The sequence below is a fragment of the Gossypium hirsutum genome, chromosome D06, assembly GCF_007990345.1.
Source record: "Gossypium hirsutum isolate 1008001.06 chromosome D06, Gossypium_hirsutum_v2.1, whole genome shotgun sequence".
NCBI lineage: Eukaryota > Viridiplantae > Streptophyta > Magnoliopsida > Malvales > Malvaceae > Gossypium > Gossypium hirsutum.
The window spans coordinates 27,853,704-27,861,083 of NC_053442.1; the positions used below are offsets into that span (position 1 = coordinate 27,853,704).

A 7,380-nucleotide genomic window follows, 5' to 3' on the forward strand; every position below is an offset into this window, starting at 1 on the left:
AATTGATGTGCAAGTATACACAAGTAATAAAGAAGTAAGTAAGAGTTATCGTATTCATACGGACTGTTAATACAAATAAAAAATTGCAAAATTAATACTTAACAAATTGGTTGGTGATGAGATCAATTAAAGTGTGATGAATTTCCTAACTATACTAGATTAACCTAAGTATGATTAAAAATTAAATTAAACACAAAAAATTTAAAATGCAAGTTTTTAAGAGTAAACACAATAGCAAGCACGTGTTCGAATAATTTTCCTTCCCAACTTATAATTATTAATACTGCTAAGAGATTTTACCGAGATTCTGTGGCATATTGATAATTTACTAACCCTAATTTTACGAGTGCTCAGTTTCTCTCAAAGACCTAAGCTTAACCTTTAAGTCAACATATTTCTATGTCTAGTCCGGCCTTAAGCTTACCTTTCCAAGCATCGTCTAAGGAATCACACTTATTAAAATATTAGGTTTTTCTAGCATATGTCTATGTCAATTAACTTAGTATTTTAATAAGTAGGTGACCGCCTATAAACGTGTTACCGTTTATAGTAAAAATAGCACACAAAAAATATATAAAATTAGAACAGCGGTGTCTGCAAGCGTACGGGTCAAATTGTAATATAGTAAAGTTTATAACGAAACACTAGTAAGTATTCCAAGAATCGTACCCAAGGGATTGCAGATTTGAGAAATTAATATTAAATTAATTACAAAAAATAATTGCTAATCTAGTCGAGTCACGAATTAGTAGTGTTAATCCAATTTGAGATTTTAATTAAACTATTTAAATTAACTAACCTAAACTAACCTAATGGAATTTCATATTCCTAATGTCAACAATGCGAGCCTCTAGCCTATGATCGGTTAAATCATTAATTAATAAAAAAGATTAATTAATCTCAGAATTCAAGTTCTAATATGAATTAACTATTAATTAACTAGTATTGCCTCCTGACCTCTACTAATTACTTAATTGGCGGATACTCACTTATCTCCTGACCTCACTTTCTCCATAAGGATAAACCACGATTTACTCGATTCGATTTATCTCCCGATCTTGTCTCCCCAATGATAACTTCCTAAAGTTGTCAAGCCTAAGGTTTAGGAACGTGTAATCTATACCAACTACTCTTATTATGAACCCTTATTCTTTTGTTAATTAATTGAATTAATTAATTAAGTGGTTCAATAAACGAATCATGCAAGATATGAATAAAAGCACAAGATTTATTCTAATATTCATATAAATATTAGTTGATTAGGTTAACAAAATATAAATAAAAGAATAAATAGAAGAGTAGAGAGAATGCTCATGAATATATATTGAAGCGTGGATCCAGAGCAATCTTCGCTCGCAATTGTCTTCACATTAGAATAGAAAAGTTTCGGCTACACGAATATCAAAAGAAAATAAAACTGAATAGTAAAACTATCTACCTAAGTCTGCTTACCATTCCAGTGACCCTAAGGCGTTTATATATAGGCTACAAGTTGCTTGGTGACCATTTAACCTAGATGCACTTTGGGATTCTAATAAATAAAATATTTTGATAAAGCTATGGTCCAAATAAGAAAATTTCCCAAAACTGTTGTCCAAGGAAATCAACTTCACTTTGGTCTGCCATGTCACCATACCAAGGAAAAGCTCATTGGGACATTGCCTCATCGGGAAGTGGAAGCCTTCATCATTGGGACGTCGCGCACTACTTCCGCTTGGGATGTTTCTCGGTGTCATGTAGCGACATAAGATACTAGTGTCGCACCATGACCTTCGTTCCTTGCAATCTTGGGCTTGAAATGACTTCCTGCACACTTAATTAACCTATTAAAATTCCTGAGGCCCGAGTCGGCCTTACGAGTCATCGAAATGGCAAAAAATGAGTAAAAACACTTATTTTATTAATATTTTATTCCTAATCTACTAATACAAAAAATGCAATAATTAATTATAAAATGCTAAGAAAACAAGCTCGTTAAGTGTAGAAATGACTTAAAATAACTCCTACAAGTGACATGAGGTCACTTACCCCCACACTTAAGTCTTTACTTGTCCTCAAGCAAATTAAACAAAATAAAAACTAACACTAAAACTGAAAATAGAAAATAAACATGTAATAAAATGCAATTGAGCTAGCTTGGTACACGAGATTGGATCGGAGCATCGACACTAGAGATATTTGCCTAAATCTATAACTGTTGCTAGAGAATTAAACAATTCAAAGTTATTTACACCTAAACAGATTAGTTCAATAAATTACAAAGTAAAAAATTTAAAGAAAATTAAATATAGATCTCCATCAAAATGTATATATGAACATAGTATTTATTTTTGTAGGGTATAATCAATTCGAATATTTTTTTCCTACTCAGTTTTTTTTATCCATGCTTTGAACTCTAATGCAATAATATTTTCTCGATAATCCCTTATGATTTTTTTAATTGTGTCAATATGATTAAGATTTTTCTCAGGCACTTTTTATAAGGGTTATGCTAGTCATACTGCACCGTTTCAATAACCATGGATTTTACCAAGTATTTTTTTTAATTCGAACATCCTATACTTCTACAAATATTTAATCTCTTGATGTATTTAAATTCGTATCCTCCTTTATCACTTGATATATTTAATCTTTTTTTTCTATTTACAGTTTAATAAACTGAACTAATTAGTTTAAATATAAACAATCTAAATTATTTAATTTCAGGCTAACTTTACAAATTAAACAAACAACCCAAGTATATGCTCATAACCAATCACTTATATTTCTACAAGCTCAAGCACAAACAAAACACACAAAATGAAAAATTAAAAATGACTAGAAACTAAACAAAATAACAAATAAACATTTTTCCTGTGTCACCCCTACACTTTATTCAACACATTATCCCTAATGTATAATAAAAATATAAAGGAAAGAGGTTACTTGATTGTCGTGATATGTGCAATACAATTGCTGAGACTACTTCTCTTTTTGATTTTGGCTCGCTCTTATAGTGCCGTAAAAGAAATAGGGTTCCTACAAGGAAAAACTAAACACAAATTATATTTAATAAAATAAAATCCTAATTAATCTAACTAAAAATTGTCCATAATTAAAATAAGTCTTAACAATATAAATACAAAATAAAAATTAAAACTATTTTAGAATTAGTCGGAATCAGGTTCCAACTCCTCGTTAGCTTTGTCCGGGTCACCCTCTAAATTATATTTTCTTCAAGGGTCTCCTTTTGGGTCTTCCATCGGATATTGCTTGGGCTCTTCCTCCAGATCCTTTTATAGATCTTTTACCATTATCTTGTTGGATTACTTTTTTGCCTCATATTTTGCTGTTGGGAATTGAGGCAGCGTCAATTCAATTTTCCGTGAATAGTTCTCATAGATCGGTCCTGCTTCATGCATCCATCAAATTATCCACTCAGAATCTGGTAACACATCTAGGTACGACTTTGACTTTGATAGTAAGGGTTGATTCTGGGTAATCCCAACCTTCTAAATCAAGATCACTCTATCTTTATTCCTTGTCGTAGTATCTTTGCCATAACATATTTAGTTGTTTATTTCTTTGTTTACATTCTATTTGGATAATCACTCTCATTATTGCCATTACATTTTTGCTCTCACTTTACCATATCATTTCTAATTATTCATCAATTCCATCTATCGCATACATCATCATTCCTTTGAATTATCACTACATATTTACCATAGCTTTACCATAACATTAATTGCATCTTATTATAATAACTTGACCACTTTTGTGCCTCAATCCAATCCTCGTGGGAACGATACTCACTCATCACTTTATTACTTGATCCAACATGTATACTTGCACAATTTGCATATCATTTCACACGTGACACTTCTTGGTTACTCCAAGAGAAGTTTGGATGGTTTCGCCATGAAGGGTTATAAAAGTTGGATTGTGGTCCTTGTCCACTTCTATTATGGTTTTGATTCTCTACATAATAAATAGACTTGGGATTTGATGGACAATTCTCAAACGAATGTCCATTTCCACAGCATGCGCGAGAAATAACATCAAATCAACTTGGAGGTTGGGCTACAACATTGTTTAAATCGTTAGTAGTAAACTGTTTCAACATTGAAGAGAAAAAGATACTTGAGCTGAGAGTGAAGTAAGGGTGTCTACTTCATGCACTCCTGCTACTTGTCTTCCTGAAGCTGTTCAATTTTTCAGCCACTGGTAGTTGTTACTGGCTATTCTCTCAATAATTTTATAAGCCTCATTATAAGACTTAGAAAGGAGAGAACCATTTGTAGAAGCATCTACCACCATCCTAGTGTGTGCGTTGAGACCATTATAAAATCTCTCCAGCTAAATGCAATGTGGAATCCCGTGGTGAGGGTATTTGCATAGTAACTCTTTAAACTTTTTCCATGCCTAGTATAGAGATTCATCATCCATTTGTTGGAAAGTGGTGATCTTATTTTGCAACTTAACATTTTTGCTAGGTGGGAAATACTTAACCAGAAAGAGTTTTGCTAATTCTTGCCATGTAGAAATTTAGTTCTATGGTAAAGAATTAAGCCATGGTTGTGCTCTATCTCGCAACGAGTATGGAAACAACTTTAATCTCAATGTGTCTTCAGTTACACCGGCTATCTTGAAGGAATCACTCACCTCCATGAACAATTGAAGGTGAAGGTATGGATCTTCTATAGGCATTTGACTAAATTGGCCTACTATTTGAAGCATCTGAAACATCATAAGCTTCAGTTCAAACTCTGGTGCCTCTATCTTCGGTCTCCTAATTCCCGGATTAAGCTCATCAAAAAGGGGGCACAACATATTACCTTATAGCTCGATCCCTATCATCAACAATAAGGATTGGATTACGAGTATTGGCAACTCAATTCCCTTTAACTTCGTTTTGATTTTCAAGGTCCATTTCTATGGCTTGTCTTTGGGCTAGTCTATCTTGTCTTATTTGTCTAAATGTCCACTTGATTTCAAGGTCTACAAGGAGTAAATTGATGATTTGATCTATGCTCATAAACACCTGAAAAGAAAATTAAAAAATATAAAATATTAATTAAATAAAAATAAAAATAAATAAACCAAATTGCAAGAGATAATTTCACAAATAATGATTAAATTAACAGTCCTTGACAACAACGCCAAAAACTTGGTTCGCGACGGAATGTGCGAGTATACACAATCGTTATCAAGTAATAAGTAAGTAAAAAGAGTATCGTCTCTACAGAGACCGTGTTTAAATCAATAATTTTAAAATTAATATTTACAAGTTGGTTAAGAAAACATAATATTTTAAGGTAATGGATGTTAAAATTAAATTAATCAACTATATGCAAATGAATTAACTTAAATGGAATGAAATAGTTTAACAATAATTCACAAGTTTTAATAACAATAATATGAATAAGCTAGAACAATTACAACACTTGGCTCAATTCAATTTTTATATTGTTTTACAATGTTCTGGAAAAATTACATGGCAACTCGATCATTCATTAACTTGGAATATTATATAAGTTCTCTCGAAGTCTTATACTTATAAAAACATGCATATTTCCATGTCAATATTTAACTAAGGATTCCTTAGAATTTATGTGAAGTAACAAGGACTGGGTCGATTTGAAACAATTTAATCACATAAACCTAAAGCTACGCAAGGTAATAGTATTGTTTTAGGATCATTACAAACCTTTAATTTATTCTGGGTCAAATATAAATTAAGCATGCACCTTTCAATTATTGTATCCATTAATCACTATCTGGATTGGATTAAGCAACTAATTATAATGTATTCAAACATATTTTAATGCATGAATAACAAGAATGATTTTAATTGGAAGAATGAACAACTGAGGCACAAAATAATATAAACATGAATTGAATGAATTTAATCAAAGCATTACAATTATCCTAGTTGAAACAATTTAACTCATCATCATTAATGTAAAAACCATCAAACAATTTGCAAGCATGTTTATAAATTAAGAACAAATTAAAGATAAAGGAAGAAGAAACTCTTGATGCATTCGGTGATTCCCCGAAGACTGTTCGTGGTGGCTTCCTCCAATTTTCGTGGTTGTTCCTTCACAAATTGCTCCTCAATGTGGCCGGCCAAGTGAGTTTTTCTCTCAAGGAAATGCTAACTAAAATAAAATGGGAAGATGAAGAGCTCAAAGCGTGGAAGAGAATAAAGAAAGATTAGAGAATGCATGAGTGTTGAGGGATGAGGGATGGTTGAAGGATGAATGAAAGATGCTATTTATACTTGAAGGGGAGCTTGGGAGTTTTCTAAAAATAGCATGCACATCCCTTAGGAATCTCCCATGCATGGCTAACCTTGATTTTTAGGATGAGGAGTTGTTGGTTTCTTGATTTGTGCCCAATTTTTGCTTGATTCAAGAAGAAAGGTTGGACGGTGACCATGGAAACTTGTTGGAGCCATTATGTGATATGTTTACACATGCAGGAACCCTTAAATAATTATTCCAAAAGTTTTTTTGGGCTGCTCTTCATGTCTATTCGGTATTTGGGATCTTCTCCCCCTATTGGACTGTTTGGCAACCCAATTAGAGGCAGACTTAATTCTTTTCAACAATCATCTTCCAAGCTGGGTTAAAACAATTCTCTAAGTCCAATTCATTAACTTGCTATCCATAATGTGAAATAATTAGCTTTATTTAATGTGTGTCCTTATTATATAGCTCTTAACATTGAGCAGTTCGATGGTCCAACTGCAGGAATTCAAGCAATAATTTAACATGTAGCATAATACAGTGAAATTATGTAAAATTAACACCTAATTATGTAAAATTACAAATTTTACTAAAATTATGCCCAATGTCTCAATATGAACAAAAATTACACAATTAGCTATCCAAATGCTCGAGATATACATAAATTTCAAGTAAAAAGGTGCTAAATAAAACTATATAATTTAGACTTATCATTGACACCTCATTGGTTATGGCTAGAAATGTATTGGCTCATCTACACTTTCAATAAGAATCAATTGTAGTTCAAAGTTAGTTGCTAATTCTATCTCTATTTCTACATCTACATCTATGTTAATTGGATCGGAAACATCCTCAGTTATATTAAATTCATTCCCATCTCCAGATCCAAACTCTTATTAACTTTCAAGATTTAATTCCAGATGGTTGTCGATGGTACATTGGTCTTGTGGATCAGAAGTAGAAACATCATGTATGACCTCTTCCAATGGAGTCTTTGCTTCGTAAGTTCATTGGAATTGCTCAATCATGAATGGCATCATATCATCCAATCGTTCAAATTTTTTATCAAATCATTCGAAAAGTGCAGAAAGAGGTTGCTCTATTGCTTCGCATGACCATGTTTCATGGGAATTATTGGATAGATTAT

General features: G+C 32.1%; 1 non-coding gene across 1 annotated transcript; it reads left to right on the top strand.

Moving 5' to 3' along the window:
* The first annotated feature begins 4,354 nt into the window (after nucleotides 1-4,354).
* On the top strand, nucleotides 4,355-4,460 carry LOC121218960 (small nucleolar RNA R71). The gene has a single exon (XR_005915441.1). It is a non-coding gene; the product is annotated as a small nucleolar RNA R71 (small nucleolar RNA).
* The last annotated feature ends 2,920 nt before the right edge of the window (nucleotides 4,461-7,380 follow it).